The sequence below is a fragment of the Panthera pardus genome, unplaced genomic scaffold (assembly GCF_024362965.1).
Source record: "Panthera pardus isolate Hobbes unplaced genomic scaffold, ASM2436296v1 HiC_scaffold_25, whole genome shotgun sequence".
In the NCBI taxonomy this organism is placed as follows: domain Eukaryota; kingdom Metazoa; phylum Chordata; class Mammalia; order Carnivora; family Felidae; genus Panthera; species Panthera pardus.
In genome coordinates, this window is record NW_026526821.1 from 61,076,501 (window position 1) to 61,094,614 (window position 18,114).

The window sequence follows — 18,114 nt, forward strand, 5'->3', positions numbered from 1 at the left end:
AGCCACTTTAGAATGACAAAGTTTAAAATCTCAACAACAGCATAAAGTAGGGCAGTTATGAATTGAGGAATTACAAGGGGAGAAAAATGAAACACCCCTCCATCCCCCTAGTTACCTAGTCCAGCCCTTGCCAGAGATTGCTGGGATGGCCAGAGCAAGGACCAGCTGGCTTAGCCCCCTCTGGTGTTGGAGGTGGGGGTGGAAGCTGAGCTGAGGAGAAAAGCCTGAGGACGAGGACAGAGAGCCCATATGATTATCCGGTTAGGGGATTGCAAGGGATCAGAGAGCCTGCTGCCCCTTCTCCTCCATACCTAAACACTAAGCCCCCAAGCACCGACTGGCCAAGATTGTATATTACGAGTCCATCATTAAAAAAAATAAAAAAATAAAAAAGGAAGAAAGAATAGAATAGAAACAGTGACTGCTCACTTCACTAAATAATATGAACTCTTTGCCTCCTCCTCAGCCACATGTCTCTTTGGATCCCCAACGCTGAGTTGGGTCTAGCGGAGGCAGTCCCTCAACCCCAGTCTGCTGACCTCCCTAGCTCCTGCTCCTTCCAAGCCCGTGGACATAACTGCCCCACGCCTGGCGCAGACTCGGAGAGACTCTGCTCTAGTCCCAGATCTGAAGCCGCAGAAACGAGGCGGCCAGAGAGCCTCTTCCAGGACAGGCTGCCATGAAGGCGCGTGGCCAGGCATCTGGGTTACAGGGTGTCTTAGGGAGGTGTCTCCAGGGTAGTATCGTGGCCAGACTCCCTTCCTGTCTCTAGCGGGAGACAGTCCAGCTCCTTCTGCCTCCTGCCCCGACGGCTCAGCCCGAATCGGCCCAGCGCGGCCGCCGGATGTGAGTGTAAGGAGTGTGATGGACTTGGGCACAGCGGAGAGCTTTGTCCTGTGATCTCGGCTGGAGGAGTGTGTGCGTGCCGGGGTTGGGAACAGATGCCGGGGCAGGCCCCTTTCTCGCGCGCCCAGAAGCGGCCCGTTTCAGCACCGGGGGCTGCGGACAGCGCCGCGCCTGCACTTGGGCTCAGCCACCCCTCTACCCTGCGCGGACTTCTTTAATCCATCTCCGGGCTGGATGGAATCAGCGACCCAGCAGACCTCCCAGCGCCCTAAAAACTCCCAGCTCAAGAGACCCTAAAATCCTTACCCGACAAAGTTTGAGTTCTCCGCGATGCGCTTCTGTCTGGCAGAGAGTCTCTGCTGCTCGCTCCCTCTGGGTTCTGGGTAACAGCTCTGGCCTCGCTCCCTCCCCCACGCTTCGGCCCCAGGACCCTCCTCTGCGAACGGCGGAAGGAGTCTGTTGCCTCCCTGTCTCTCACTGAGAAAGTCAGGTGAGGCTCTGGAGTCTCAAAGGCGGTCCCGGAAGAGGCAGAAGCCGCTCATTCGTATCAGCATACCCTCCAAGGGAAGAGGGGGCGAGCCAGGAGCAAGAAAACTGGAAAGTCTGCCTGTCAACTCTGGACTCTTCTAACCGCGAGCCTCCCGCCACCTTGGACTCTTTCCTGAGATGTTTTACCAGTAATGTAATCCACACTGGATGAGGACACAGCGGAGATCTGGGAGTCTGAAGTTTAAAGGTGGGAATATATATCCCCTTAAACTTGTTTGCAATCTTAGGAAGGGTTTTAGAAACGAATCTCTCTTAGGGATATCTCCTTGCAGAGATTTATTTCCTTCTACCACAGCAGACACCACCAGCTTCCCTGAACTAAAAATTAAAACTCGCCAATCCAGCCAAAAGAATTTAAACTCTTTTTGCAGAAAATAACAACAAAGCCTCCACATTTCTCCGGACTCACTTTCCCCACAGAAAGCATATATCTAAGGACACACCTCTTCATCAAGGATGAAAACCTAAATGCACCTCCCCTTCACTCTCTGGTCCTGAATTGCAGGAGCAGGTCCCAGGAGGAATCCAGCTTTCCTGTCTGGGACAAGGTCTGGAAGCCTCTTGGGTTCCAGGTCCCCATGGCTGACACCCTTATGGGAAGAAACTGCAGGAGCAGATCCCACAGCAGCCTGAAAAGGAGAGGCTTCTTTGAGGATTTGTAACTTATGATATTTCCTGAACATATCTATTAAATTATCTACTCATGAAGGGGAACCTGGGTGGCTTTGTTGGTTAAGTGTCAGACTTTGGCTCAGGTCATGATTTCATGGCTCGTGGGTTAAAGCCCTGCCTGGGGCTCTGTGCTGACAGCTCAGAGCCTGGAGCCTGCTTTGGATTCAGTCTCTGTCTCTCTCTGCCCCTCCCCCACTCACACTCTGTCTCTCTCTCAAATATAAATAAACATTAAAATAATTATGTATTCATGGAACAGATTGTCTTTAGAAAGCTTAAGTTCTCGAGTTCATGCAACACTTGGAGAGATCAAGTGTATATTATTCACTGGAGAAATAAAGAATTAGAATCACACACACACACACACACACACACACACACACACTCCTTAAAGAAGGGAAGCAAAACCCAGAAAAAATTTCCCCAAAGAAAAGTCAAGCTTAATTGTTCAGATTTAAGGGATTCTGGTAGCGAGAAAGCAAATAAATGGAAATGGTGAATCAACAAAACAAAGTTGAAGCCACAGAAGTTGGAGAGGAGAGTTCTTATTTTGTCATTTGGGCTTCTGGAAGAAATATGAAGTGGATTTAACACAAGAGAAGACGTAATTCATGAGATGATGCCTCATCAAGACCTTTGGTGTCCTTAATCCAGAGAATCTCCAACATACATCAGTTACCTCGTGCAATTTTTTTTACAGCCCTCATTGTCAGGAAATACTTTATTTTCTCTAGTCCCAGTAATTTACACTACAAGTTAAAGCTGTTTCCCATAGGAAAGGATGGGAAGATTGGAAGCAGATGGTTATCATTTGTTGTCCAGAAACATTTCAGAGCTTCAAAAGAATCTTACATACGGATATTGGGGAAGGTGGTTGTTACCATGAGACAATTTTAATGCACAATCCTGAAAGTGAAAAATCCCTCTGGACTTTGTTTTTGAAATGCAGACCATTCCTAAGATCTTAGGAGGGAAATAAGACCTTATAAAATTAACCATGAAGTGGAGAAGTGCACTGAATCTGACCAAATGAGGTAGAGCATCCATTGCAGGATTGGGCACATAATTGGCCCTTGGGAAATGATATGTGTGGCAATAGATATCACTGAAGAATTTTCCATACCTGTAAGGTACAAACAGATAAACTGAGACTGAAAATGAGCAGAAAGAGCCTAGAGGGGATATATCTGTGAATTAGCCTGCACAAGGCATCCAGTAGCAGGATCCTGGGCTGTCAGGAAGGAGGATCCAGATTCGGCTGAAGACTCAGGGGTAGCCTCTAGGGGTCTGTCCTATTGCTCAGGTTTCATCTGAAGTGCAACCAAATATGTATGGCACAGCATGGAAGGGACAGAAGTCCTTTGTCAATATGCAGGATACAATTAGCACCAAGCAATCCCAGATGAGTGAGTGGGGTGTCCTAAGAGGTCCATGGCACCAAGAGACCCAGGAGAGGGATCCTCAGATACCCAAAGCCTGTGTCAGAATAGGGAGACATCAGTGAGAAGAGAGCTATGGAGAAGGCACCACTTCCTCATTCTAACTGGGTGGATGATATCTGAGTGGGGGAGGATTAGGTCAATCCTAGGTTGCTTTAGCCTCAGTCAATATTTCTTAAGGAAATGAGGAGGGTTCTGTGTGGGAAAAGGTGATACCCAGGCATCAGTAGCTGAGGAAGACTGGACCCAGGGAACCTGGTGAGACTAGTTCTACCTGCCTGTGATTTCACTGCCTGAGAAATAAAAGGGTAAATACTAGCCATGCCCAGAGGGATTGAGTTCAAGCATGAGCATGAACAGGTGTGGCTTAGGGGACTCCCCAGTAAGATATAGTTTTAATTGTTTTTAAATTTAAATTTTTAAATGTTTTTTTATTTATTTTGAGAGGGAGAGGAAGCATTAGCAGGGAGGCCAGGGAGAGAGAGAGAATCCCAATCAGGCTCTCACGAAGTATGAGATCATGACCTGAGCTAAAATCAACAGTTGGGCTTAACTGACTGAGCCACCCAGGTGCCCCTAATTGTTTTTAAATTTTAGAAAATATGTGATTATGGTCTACATAGTCTGGGATTTGCTTTTCCCCCCAATCTTAGGATTCAGTGATATTGTTGTTTCTAGCTATAGTTATTTCAGTTTTACTGTGTAAATATACAATTTGCTATTTATTCTGGGTGCATATTATACATTTTGATTTTAAAAATTGGGGGGAGGAATTAAATTTTTCCTACTTTGTGTAAAATCTACCCAATCCAAACAAATTTCAGAAGTGCTGGGGATCTGATATTTATAGATTAGACTTGAAAGGCACATTAAATACGGTGTCCAGTGTGTTAAAGAACACACAATCTGATAAGGAGATAAGCCAGACTAGCAGATGATAAGTAGAAATGCAAACAGATAAGCCCAGTTATCAGTAAGGAGGAGAGTGTGGGCTTACTCTGGCAGATGGTTTAGATCCTTGGCAAATGATAGGGCAATTTGCAGGAATGGCTTTTGGGAAATAAAATATTTATTCAGAGGCAGGTGAGCTTCACATGAGAAGCAATGATGCATAAATTTCCCCAGGCATTTTCTCAGTCAGTGCAAAGTCATCAGGGGGAAAAGACTCTGCTGTGGCAGAGGCAGTGGTTTTCAGTTTTTAAGGCTCCCTTTTCTGCTTCTCAGGTAAAAAAAATGATGGTATGTTTCCCTCACCTACCTGGCAGTTGACAAAATAGAAGGAAAATAAAATTAAATTAATGAGATTTGAAGAGTTGTAAATTCTGTCCAAATATGATTAAGAGCTATGGAGGAGAGTGGTCTTCAGAGATCTAATCTACCTCATCCCCTGAAGATGCCCCTTCAGGCCAGCCTTGTAGGTAGTGGAGTCTGTTATCTCCCTCTCTCTCTGGGAGAGTCAGGTAAGGCTCTGGAGCCTCAAAGGTGGTCCAGAAGAGGCTGAAGCTACACATTTTGACCATCCAAATCTATCTGACCATCAGTGCCTGGAATTCCACCATCAGAACTTCATCCTTTTAGTTTCAAATTTTTATCCCTTTTACTTTGTTGTTGTTGTTTTCTAAATGATGTCTATGCCCAACATGGGGCTTGAACTTACAACCTCAAGATCAAGAGTCACATGCTCCACCCACCAAGCCAGGCAGGTGAAGCTTTAAAATGCAAATAACTCCAGAAGCATGTGACTGAGGGAAGCATTTGATGACCCTGGAGACCAATAAGGGTATGATGGCACAGATACCACAGCAGGGGCAGGTAGGATGGGCAGGGGCAAAGGTCTGGGTGACAGATGCTGAATACTGAGGGCAAACTTGGTCCCTACCACAGCTAAGCCTGGTCCGGGCTCAGTAAAATCACCTGAGCTTTCCTCTAAGCCTACAACCTTCATTTTCCATCTACAAAAGAAGGACAATCACCTTTTCTAATTGTTACAGCTGGCAAATGTGTACTGGACACAAGGCTATTTTAGCGAATTGTAATTTGAATGTCATCAAAGGTGCTCATTAGTAGATGGGACGTGCCCTGGGCTGAGTACTGCTCAGGTCAACATTTTCATCAAGGCCTTGGGTAAATGTATGGAATCTTCTGTATATTTTAATGTGGATAGGATGTATAGCTAACATGCATTCAGGAAATATGGCAAATATGGAGTGCAAATCAGTATATAAAAAAATCTTGAGGGCTTTTAATGATGGGCTGAATATACAGACTGAGAAAAAAATATAACAGGAACAAATATAAGGTTCTGCAGCAGGGTCCAAAATAATCAGCCATCCACACACAGAGAGAGGAGACATTGCTTGGCAGACCTCATTCACCATGATGTGAAGCCTGAGAATGACACGTCTCCACAAAAACTGGCAAAAAGCTAATGACAGACAATGCTGACTTAATAGAAGTATATAATGTATAAAAGAGGTGAGTCTTTAAAAAATTTTTAAGTTTACTTATTTATTTTGAGAGAGACAGAGACAGCCTGAGTGGGGGAGGGGCAGAGAGAGAGGGAGAGAGAGAGAGAATCCTGAGCAGGCTTCATGCTGCCAGCACAGAGTCCCATGGGGGGCTTGATCCCACAAACTGTGAGATCATGACCTGAGCTGAAACCGAGAGTCAAATGCTTAACCAATTGAGCCACCCAGGCACCCCAAAAATGAGTCTTGATCAGCTATTTTCTTTTCAGCATACCTGGATTATTTTCATTTTGGTTGCCACATTTTAAAGAAGTGTTGCATTGCAAAATTATATTCATAATAGAACTTTAAAATCAGTTCAATAAATTAATTTTACATTTTATGTTATATTCTAGTTTTTCTTCACATACACATTATTCTCTTTCATGGTGATACTAACATGTAAATACAATTTTGTTATTCTAGTTTTTATTCAGGTGTTATATCTTGAGAAATAGCCTATCTTACTGTGTTAGTTTCCAGTGACTTTAGGTCAATGTCCAAATTATTTATCACTAGCCATGATCATGACCAAATGAATTACACAATTAATAGAATGATTTATATAGTTATTGACATTTTTATGTACATTTAAATTATTTCCCATTTCCAATCCTTTAAGCAACTGCCAAGAAACATTTTTTCCTATTTTTTGTAACTATTTCCTCAGGTTATATTCCCAGAATATACCCTAGGGATATAAGCATCTGAATTCAAGAAAAGTTTTAGCAATTTCTATTGCTATCAATCATTTACCAGTTCCACCAGTTTTTTTTTTTACCAGCATTCTATTTTATTTTTCAAATTTTGTTCATAAGCTGCACCCCATTATAGTTTTAATTTGCATCTCAATAAGAGATAGTAAAGTTGAACATTTTCTTATGTCTGTTTGCTACTTGTGTCTCCTCTTTGTGAATCATCTATTCATGTCCTTGGCCCATTTATATTAAAGTTGATGTTTTTCCTTTCAATTTTCATGAGCTTTTTGTGCAATACTGACAGAGACTTCCTCCTAGCTTATTTGATGAAAATATTTCCCCCAGTCTGCTTGCCTTTTTGAGTTATGATAATATTTATTGTAGAGACTTGCAAACATTTCCCACTGAGATTCATTTAATTCATTGAAAGCCTAGAATGCATAATTCCCTCACATATATGATTTCTACTCTTTTTTGATAGTTTCATATATTTTTATTTTAATATTAACTCTTTAATACAATTGGTGTAGACAATTAATTTAATGTGGGACTCAGTTTCCTCATCTGATAAAAAAAGGTACCTACTTCTCACTTTTATTCCAGAAATCTCTAATAGAATATCAGTGGGTCCAATACTTGATTGCCTAGGATACTCCATTCTTTAACAATGCTATATCAGTTATCAATTCATCACTTCTCAGCATTGAATTATTTTAAGCATTTTTTCTTTTACAGTGAGCACGATGGTAAGCTTTCTCAGTAGAGGATGCTGGAGAAACACTGAAGCAGGAGCGGACTATGTAGTTGTTTCTGGTGGCTGCACCATTGATGTGGACATGTGAGAATGTCCAGTGGTGCTCTGCTTCAGCCACATGCCTAGAATATACAGTTCCTTGATGATGTCCCAGCCCCAGCTGGACCTGGTGGTCACCTTCCTGCACCTGTCTCAGCATGGACACCCAATGTGCAGCCCTCCTGCCTGTAATGGTATTCCAACTCTCTCTGCTTCCCTAGCCTCACACCCCCCAGGTTTGTCTCTTGTGACCCTATGGTGCCACAACCATTTTGATACAAGCACCACAGCTCCAGCCTCGTACTCACACTGATGCCCCCACCTTTTCTGCACTCCTGTGTGGCCAGCCACTAGCTGTGGCTTGCCCTACCTGCATTCTGGGGATTGCTTCCTTCTGGCTCAGGAACTGCAGGCCACCTCAGGTCTGTGCAAACCTGTGAATTTCTCTGACATACATTGAGCTGCAATTATACCAGCTCCAACAAGGTTTAAATGCCAGTCTTGGGGAGGGGGATCCCCGTTCCAAGTTTGTCCTTCCTTGGTTACTCTCCTTCAGTCCTGTAGTGCCATGTAAACTCTCCTACATCTTATGTTTAATAATCTTTATTTTAATCGTTTCCTGTTTGAATTATTGTGTGGTTTCTGTCTCTTGATTAGATCCACACTGATATACATATAATGAACCAGGGTATCTTTTATATTTTTATCTAGAGAAGGGATCAGAGACTTTTTCTTAAGGGGCTGGATAGTAAGTATTTTAGACTTTCAGGACATATGGTCAATGTCACAAAATTCAACACTCACTCATGTGGAAGGAAGAAAGGAAGGAAGGAAGGAAGGAAGGAAGGAAGGAAGGAAGGAAGGAAGGAAAGAAAGAAAGAAAGAAAGAAAGAAAGAAAGAAAGAAAGAAGGAAAAGGAAGGTTCTTAGCAAATCAGAAGTAGAAGGGAACTTCCTCAGATTTATAGAAGTCATTTTAGAAAAGCTTACTGTTAATAATATGCTTAATTTGAAGACTGAGATCAAGAACAAGGCAAGGATGTTCAGTTTTAGCACTTGTATTAAACATTGTAGTGCAAGTCCCAGCCACTACAGCACAGGAAAAAAAAAGAAATGAAATAAATGGCATAAAGATGAGAAAAAGATAACTGTCATTATCCAAAGACAGCATAATCATAGAAAACCCTATCTAATTTATAAAAAATAATAGAATAAGTAAATTTAATAAGATTGCAGGATACAAAACTCAACTGTACTTCTATATATTCTAGCAACAAAAAACAGAATATGAAATTTTAGAAATACCATTTACAACAGTGTCATAGACATAATTATTTAAGAATAAATCTAACACTATGTGCAAGACTTGTAAGACATTGCTAAAAAACTAAAGACCTAAGTAAATGTAAAGATATACTATGTTATGGTATACTCTTATGAAATCTCGGTAGTTTTAAGATTTTTCCCCAAAACTGATTTAAAATTTCACGAAATCCCAATCAAAATCCCAATAGGCTTTATTCTGAAGAAACTGGAGTCTAAAATTTTATGGAAATGCAAAGAATCTAGACTATACATAATAATCTTGAAAAAGAAGAACAAAGCTTGAGGATTTATACTACCTGATCTCAAGATTTAGGATAAAGCTAGCACAATTAAAACAGTGTGGTATTGGCATAAGGAACAGCCTTGTGGGACAAAGTAGAAATTCCATGTACATACAGTCAATTGATTTTTACTAAAGGTGCCAAGGCAATTCAGTGGAGAAATAAAATTCATTTGTAGGAAATGGTGATGAAACAACTGGAATTTGTATGAATGGAAACAAATCTCAACTCCTATCTCAGTCCACATAGGAAATTTAATTTGAGAAAAACCATACACAGACCTAAATATAAAGCTACCACCATAATGCATAGGAACAAAAAAGTGGAATATTTTCATGATTTGGGGGTAGGCAAAATTTTCTTAGGACAAAAAAAGGCCCTAACCATAAAGAAACTCCAATAAATTATATTCCATCAAAATAAAAATTTCTCCTCACCCAAAGATACCATTAAGAAAATGAAGACAGTCTTCAAAATAAAGTGTGTACTCTTCAAAATCGTCAGTCATGAAAGACAATACATAGAGAGATAGACAAGCAGACTGAGGGACTGTTCTAAATTAAAGAAGTCTAAAGATTAATGACAGTTAAGTGCAACACGATCTTGGTTTGGATCCTGACTCTAGCAATTCTTTTTTTTTTTCTATAAAGGATATTATTGTGAGACAAATGATAAGCTTTGCACAAGATCTGTAGATGAGGAACAATTCATATGAAAAAAGATTTCTCTCTGAAACCATGGTGGCCAGGAGGAAAGGGCACAAGTCTTCAAATGTTTTTCAAAGAAAAGACCTGTCAACTTTGAAATCTATATCTGGTAACACTATCCTTCAGAAATGAAAGAGGAAATAAAAACATTCTCAGATGAAGAAAAACTAAGAGAATTTGTGCTAGCAAATCTACCCTTAAAGAATGGCTAGAAAAGGAAATAACAGAAGAAAGTTTGGAACTTCAGAAAAAAGTAATATCAGAATGGGTAAAACTGATGGTTAAAGCAAAAATTATTACACCATCTGATGTAGTGCACAATGTATAAAGAAGAAACACTTAAAACAATTATATTTAAAGAGAGGGAAGGGTAAAGATACCCAAATGACAGTAAATTTTCTACATTTCTATCAAAATGGTACATTAATACCAGTAGACTATGATGTTTCATAAATGCACTGTTAACACCTACGGCTACCACTAAGAAAACTATACAAAGTGATATATCTAAAAAACTATAAATAGTTAAAAAACTGGGTACTTCAGTTGGTAAGTGTCTGACTCTTGACTTCAGCTTAAGTCATAACCTCACAGTTGTGAGATGAGCCCTGCATCAGGCTCCATGCCCAGCGAGGAGCCTGCTTAAGATTCTCTTTCTCTCTCTCTCTCTGCTCCTTCCCTGCTCTCTCTCATGAACACTCACTCTCTTTAAAAAAAAAACACAAACTATAAATAAATCAACATAGAATAATTAAAAATTCTTCACAGAATTCTTCTACAGAAAAGAGAAATAGAGAAATGAGAAACAGTGAAAACAAACCAGAAAACAAATAATAAAATGGAAGACTTAAGCCCAAGCATGTAAAAAATACCTTAAATGTAAATGGTCTCAATAAACAAATTAAAACAGATTGTCAGAGTGTATAGAATAACATGAGCCAATGATATACTATATACATGAAACTTACTTTATGTACAACACTATAGGTAGGTCAAAATAAAAGGAGGAATTTCTTCTCCATCATAGAGATAATGGATAATTGGGACAATATATATCAAGATGCCTTGAAAAATAAATAATGCTCAACTTTCAATTAGTGCCATTCTGGAAGAAGGTCATCATTTTCCCCTACATATTGATAACCACCTTACTTGTTTCTCATCCTGCAGTTATTATGTTACCTCTTTCAATCCTGGACATTAAAATTCCCAGGGGGCCAGACACTAAGTTATTTGATATGATGATGAAGTGGTCCTGTGTATGAGGGTGTTTGAAAGCTGCTGATGGAGAGAATATGGTTTATTTTGACCCTGATTCCTCTTGGAGCAATGAAACAGGACAACAAGAAGTTTTAGGCCCCCAGAATTTCAAATTCTTGAGCAGAAGCTTAGCTGATGAAGTAAGTTTCCAGGGAAAGTGACTCAGACCCTCTGGACTGACTTCACGCAGTTTATTATTCACAGGAACTGGTTGACATTTAAATCATGCAAATGTATCCTGCTTATCTGTGAGTGGACACAGTACACACATCTGCAGTGACACAGAGCAATGAATAATGTATTTTAGAGGAGACAAGAGTATTTTACATTTCCATTTGATTCTTTGTGAAGTGCTGCTTGTGAATTTCTCTTCTCTATTGAATTGTGATTTCTTAACAAGTGGATAGAGGAATTTATCTTTTTTTTCTTCTGCCTCTCCCTCCTTCCTTCCTTCTTTTGTTTTTTTCCCTCTCAATCTTTATCCTTTCTTTATTTCTCTCTCTCCTCTTCATTTCTCTTCTCTGTTTCACCCACTCCCTACCCTGGCTTCCACCTCCCCTTTGGAGATGAGGGTACAGCTACCATTCTTCCCTGTCCCTTGTGAGCTCACAATCTGTGTTGTGTGGGCCCCATGGTTACTGTTAATGCTAGTTTGGGTTATGGAAGAAGGGGGAGAGGAGTCATAGGAGGGATACCTGGGAAGTTCTTTAGAGATCACTGAATGCAGTAGATCTCCTCCCAAGCACCTGATCCCATTCCTCAAACCCGCCTCCTGTACAGAAAAGACAACCCCCCTCAAGGTTAAATGGCAAGTCTGTGTTGCTCAGCTAGTGACCACCTTTTGTGATCAGGTCATGACTATCTTTCTAGCCAGATCTGTCCCACATGTCCCCTGAGTTCCTTCAGGGTTATGACAGGAGATGGGGAGCCCAATAGGTTTGCTTGTGCCTCTAGCCTATTAAAAAGAGGCTTCAATACAGAATTTGCAGAACTATCAAACACACTGACAACTTTGTGGTTTTTGAAGAACTAAGGTTTGCTCTTTTCACAGAAGATACTTTTCAACAATCCTACTAGGATGAAACCTGCTTGTTAGAGACAGATGCTGAGAAAACATGAACTCAGGTGGTGGCAATACTGTGTTCACAGTGCTTACTCTGTTACACACTATGCAAAGCACTTGTAAATTAATTCATTGAATTTCCACAACAAAAAAGGGGGAAACTGAGGCAAGGAGTGGCACCCACCACTGCAGGACTAGCCTGGCACCAGAGGTGGACTCTTAAGCACGCATTTAAACTGTGTCTCTGTGGTTTCTGCACACCAGGAACCTTTCAGGACTCAGAGTTTTCCCACCAGACACATCCAGCTGCACACCAGGGTGTGAACTCTTAGGCCACAAAAATGGTTGTTGATATGTGAATAAAGCTCTCAGTCCATCTAAACCCATCTGCAGAGTCACAGAGAAGGTTAACAGGCTGGGAGAAGGTGTGGTCCCTTTGATCTTTTCCTGAATAGCCAGCTTTCAGATGAGTCAACTACTGAGGAATCAATAAATGGGCATCTCCCCAGTATGGATGATGCCTTCTCTCCTTGGTTGCCCCCAAACAGTAATCCTTTATGAGAGATAGACATCTTCTCTTTTGGTTTAGATAATCATACCTAGTGGTGGGAATACTGGAAAAGAGTGTTTCCTGGCCAAATCCCCCAAGATTGGGATCTCCTATTTTATTCCTGATTGTAGCATCTGGCCCACCCATACTTGTTATATTAGCCAGAGGATATTCGATATACAATGCAAACTATTATCAAGTAGGGATCAAAAAGCTCCTGACTACAGGTTCTGTAAAAGGACCATACTACATGCCTCTTTACCAGATGCCAAATAGTAAAGGACAGGGTAGGGCCTTCCTGCAGGCTCTAGGTAATGTGAAGATCCTCCCTACAATCCCACATCCCAGAGGGACTGCCGGAGGAGGCACCAGCTCATCCATGCTGCCACTGCTATGGCCTAGATTGAATAATTTCTCTGAAATATACACACCCATCAGGGAATTTTGAAGCCCAGGAGGAAGGTTGCCTAAACCAAGGTCCAACCATTCTACAAATATGTATTTAGCACCTACCTTATGTGCTTGGCTCATCTTATCACATTGAGAAAGACTTCCTACTCTTTGTGAATGGGCTAGTGGAGTCTCAAGACACAGTCATTCACTCCTTGGAACAAAGGTTGATGAGCTTCTGAAGGACTGCTTGAGGAACACCAGGAAGGGCACCAACTTCAACATAGTCATCAATATCTTGAGGGGAGAGTCACAGCACTTTGACTCTGATGGGGGGCTTGGTGAGGGCTTCCACTGGCTACTTGGTGCCTGGGAAGAAGGAGCTAGATCAGAATGAGACCACCACACATATCTAGGATGTACAGAAGGGGATCTGGGGATTTCAGAGGCATATAGGAAGAAAGGAGTTATGGAGAGGGGTGGTGAGATACCAACTTCTCAGTGGCAGGATGGTTCACTGCTGAGAGGGGTGCATGGGCTGCTCCTTCAGGGGCTAAGATCCTGGGAAACTCTCCTGGTGCCTGTGAGTGAAATTGGTAAAAGGAGTTTGGTACTGATGCCAAGCTCATGATTATCATTTGTCCCACATGGCTCTGGACTTCTCTGAGTAGTGTTCTCTTCCTCACAAGGCATGAGGGTGGAGGCATTTAGGAGGCCCCCTGCCATTTTCTCAGTGTGAGTGTGAGTGATGGTAGTAGCAAAGGTAATGAGAATAATGATTATAGAACAGATAACATTTATTGAGTTCTTACTATGTGCTAGACTCTGTTCCAAGCCCTCTATCCATTTTATGCCCATGACAGCCCTGTGAGGCAGGCATAGTCTTCACTCCAGGTGCCTAGAGGACCTTCTGTAGGGACCACAAACCTGACATCAAGAAGTAAACCATCTCTGGGTCTTGGAGATCCTTTGCCTTGATGGGAGGGTGCTCAGGGCTCAGACCTGAGAGGGAGGGGAGAAGCATAGTGGGGAGGAGCATTTCCTCTCAGATCACCTGCTTAGGTGCTGGGTCCTCAGGTACGATTTGCTGAGATCCAACTCAGGAACCTGTTAAAAATACAGAATGCCAGGCTCCGCCCCAGGCCCAGAGAGTAAATCTGAATCTCTGGGAGTGGGGCCAGGGGTTCTGCATCTTCAACGGGGCAATTTATAATCATATAAAGTTGCAAACCTCCACTGTATGGTATAACTCCTACCTTGGACTGTTTCTTTGACAAAAAAGGATGGAGTATTGGGAAGACTCACATATAAGGAATATAATTTTGGATTCCTGGCAAGAGGCAATCATATATATTCAAATTTACTCTGGAAGCAGAGAAGCACAAATGAAGCTTTCTGATAATGTGGACAAGATTGCTAGGTTGTACCTCCAAAAACTCCCAGGGAGAGATTTAAAACCTTGTGACACTCTCCAGCAGATTGGGTGTAATTCCAAATAAAGGCAGAGTTACTTGAAAGTGAAAAAGGCCACCTCAAGGAGCATGAGGCATCCCAGCCTTTGCTTTAAGCAAAGATTTTGCAGTAACACTCTTGCAGGGTTCATAGAAGACCTGCCTGGTGCAGAGTCCTGATTAAATGATACCACCTTGCCTGAATGCCCAAGCTTTGATGGAGACTAAGAAGAAACCCCAGATGGCTCTCTACAGATGTCTAGAATAACTCAAACATGAAAACAGGTAATTCATCGAAAAAGTAGACTAGATCACTGCCTAGGGAGCAAAGATGCAAGACATGCTTTGAGAATTGAGCTGTTGGTGGACCTTGATGTTTTTCCCTTGATCTCAATCACAGCAAAACAGCAAATGAGATATTTCTCTGCTGGGCATGAGGTGTAGGTTAAATATATTAACAAAGAGAGGAGATGTGGAAAAGAAGCAGGAGGAAGAGCCTTATTCAGTTAACCTCCCATAGAAGTCCCAGATCTAAAAGTCCCTGACCACAGTCCTCCAAATCCTAGCCCTTGGGAAAGTAAAGGAAAAAGAACTCCCAGTTAGATACAAGTCTTTCTTTGGAGGCTGGGGGTTGGAAATATGATGTGAGCAAGTGTCTGAGGTTGGCCCTGAAGCCACAGAATATTCCTGGGACAGTGAATGACCCTGTGTAGCCCCTTTAGGAAGACAGTGAGCCTAATGTCCCTGGAAGCCCAGATGAAAGCAGCAGGCCCAGAATTTAGCAGATATGTGCTAAATCAAGAGTTGGATGCTTAACCGATTGAGCCACCCAGGTGCCCCTCCACATACATTTTAGAATCAGATTCTTAGTTTCAACTATCAAAAAGTCTGCTGGAATTATGTGTGGAATTACATTGACTCTATAGACAGATTTGAGAACTGACGTCTTAATAATTTTGATTTTTTCCAATCTATGAACATGGCATATCTACTTATTTTTGGTCATCTTTAATTTCTCTAAGGAGTGTTTTGTAGTTTACAATGTAGAAGTTGTAATTTCTTTGGTTAAATTTGTTACCAAGTGCTTTGTGGTTTTTGACACTATTTTAAATGTCATTAAAAATTTTTCATTTTCAACCGTCTGTTGCCAGTATATAGAAATACGATGGAGTCTTGTATATCGAGCTTGTATTCTGTGACTTTGCTAAACTCACATACAAGTTCTAATAGTAGTGATGAATATTCTTTAGAATTTTCTGTGTAAATAATTATGACTTATGCAGATAAAGATTTTTTAAGACTTATTTTCTGACCTTAATGGCTTTTCTTTTTCTTGCCAATTGCATTGACTAGGAACTACAGTACAATGTTTAATAGAAGTGGTGGAAGTGGGTATCCCTGCCTTGTTCCCAATCATAGGGAAAAGCATTCATAGTGCTGTAGATTTTTTTTTTTTTGGTAGAGAATTTGAGGGATTTAGGGACTGATCAAGGAAAAAGATGTCATCAGAAGAAGCATTTACACACAACAAACTTTATTGGATGACACATGGACAGGATTGAATGAGAGTATCCCTCACATGAAACCTCTCAGAGGCTTTGAGAGAGGAAGACTGGAGAGGGGGCTTATGTGCCTAGGTGATGTCACTCAGCATCAAGGCAGGCAGTCTCTGGGTGAGAGAGCTCCAAAGAGCAGCAGCTGCTTGGAGTCTAATAACTACAAGGCTCAATAGGTAAGAGCTTTGAGTGAGGTTTTGTGGGGTATGCAAAGCAGTCAATAGCTTAAAAAATGCTTGTTTGGACTATTTAAAAATAATTGTGGATGTCTGGGTGGCTTAGTTGGTTGGGCAACTGACTCTTGATTTCAGCTCAGGTCATCATCTTACCACCCTGTGATCAATCCTGTGTTGGCCTTGGCACAGAGCATGGAGCCCGCTTGAGATTCTCTTTCCATCTCTCTCTGCTCCTCCCCTGCTTGCGTTCTCTCTAAAAAATAAATAAACTTAAATTTGAATTTGGTGCCATCAGGATCTTGCATTAATGGGTCTCAGCTAGCAGTAAAGAGATAATCCACCTGAGGGCCATTTTGGACTCATTTACATAACAATACCCTTTAATAGTTTGAGGACTTTTTTTCTCTTTTCCCATTTTTCCTGAAAGTTTGTATCATGAATGGATCTTGAGTTGTGTCAAATCATTTTTTCTGTACCTAGTGAGATAATCCTTTATGTTGCAACAAATTGAATTACATCAACAGAGTTTTGATTATTAAAACAATCTTTCATCCTTGGGATGAATCTGACTTGGTATGAGGTAGTATCTGTTTTATGTATGGTTGGATTAACTTATATAGTATTATATAGGTTGATTAATTTATATAGTATTTTGCTTTTATTGTAACCCCGTTTTCATGTTAGTGTTCTACGAGGCTCTTAAGAGTTGAGATACTACCTCTTCCTCTATTGTCTGAAAGATTTTGTGTAAATTGATGTTATTTTTTTCTTTCGCTCTTTGACAAAATTCATCAGTGAAACCATCCAGGCCTGGAACTTCTTTTGTGGGAAGGGTTTAGATAACCCATTAAATTTCCTTGATAGATAGGTCATTCAGATTTTCTGCTTCATTTTATGTCAGTTTTGTTTAGTTTATTTTTCAAGGTCCATTTCTCCTTAGTTTTGTAATTTTTCAGGATAAAATTTATTCAAATTATTCTTTCATTATGATTTTAATGTCTGTAGGATCTCTAGTGATAACCACTCTGTGTTAATTTCTGTTCTTTCCCTTTTTTCTTACTAATTAGGGGTTTATTGATTTTTTTCAAATAACTAACTTTTTGATTTGTCATTTTACCTGGTAATTTCTTCTTTGTGCTATACTTAGGAATATGTTTAATTTCCAAATATTTTGACATTTTAATATCTTATTGCCATTGGTTTTTCACTTAATTTCATTGCAGTTCAACAACATATTCTGTATGATTTAAATTCTTTTAAGTTTATTGAGACTTATTTCATGGCAGAGGCATGTGGACTACCTTGGTGAAAGTACCAAGCACAATGGAAAAGAATGTTTTCTAGAATTTGGAATATAAGTCAAGGTTAAGATGATGTACATATCTTTAGTCATTGTGTGTGTGTGTGTGTGTGTGTGTGTGTGTGTGTGTGTGTGTGTTGGCCTATTTGAGAGCTGAGAGAAAGAAGTTAAAACCCACTACTTAAAATCTAGAAACCTTGCAACCATATAGACCCATTTACCACTCAACCAGTTGCCTTTAATGCTATAGTTGCCATATGTATTGTATCTATATCAAGGGAATTGAGAGGAAAAAACAGTTAAAAAAATATTTCCTAGATATTTACCATTTCAGATGCTGGTCATTCCATCCTTAAGATCTGATTTTCTATATTATATATATTTCTTTTAGCCTAAAAAAATTCCTTTAGCATTTCTTACAGTACAAGTCTTCGGATGATAACTTCCCCTGGTTTACTTTTATCTGAAAATGTCTTTATTTTGCTTTTGTTTTTGAAAAATATTTTCCTTTGATATATTCAAATTTGATAGAATTCTGGGTTGAGAAATTT

General features: G+C 40.6%; 1 protein-coding gene across 3 annotated transcripts in view; it reads right to left on the reverse strand.

The window, feature by feature from the left end:
- Positions 1-18,114, reverse strand: part of CNGA3 (cyclic nucleotide gated channel subunit alpha 3) — a 73,804-nt gene that overhangs the window by 47,199 nt on the left and 8,491 nt on the right. The window contains exon 1 of one of the 3 annotated variants that reach the window (XM_053890617.1): positions 13,204-13,687. The exons of 1 other annotated variant lie outside the window; for it this stretch is intronic. The gene's annotated coding sequence lies outside the window, so the exon portion shown is untranslated. Of the gene's footprint in view, positions 1-1,152; positions 1,496-13,203; positions 13,688-18,114 lie in introns of those variants that run through there. One more of the 3 variants, XM_053890616.1, reaches the window with a different exon arrangement.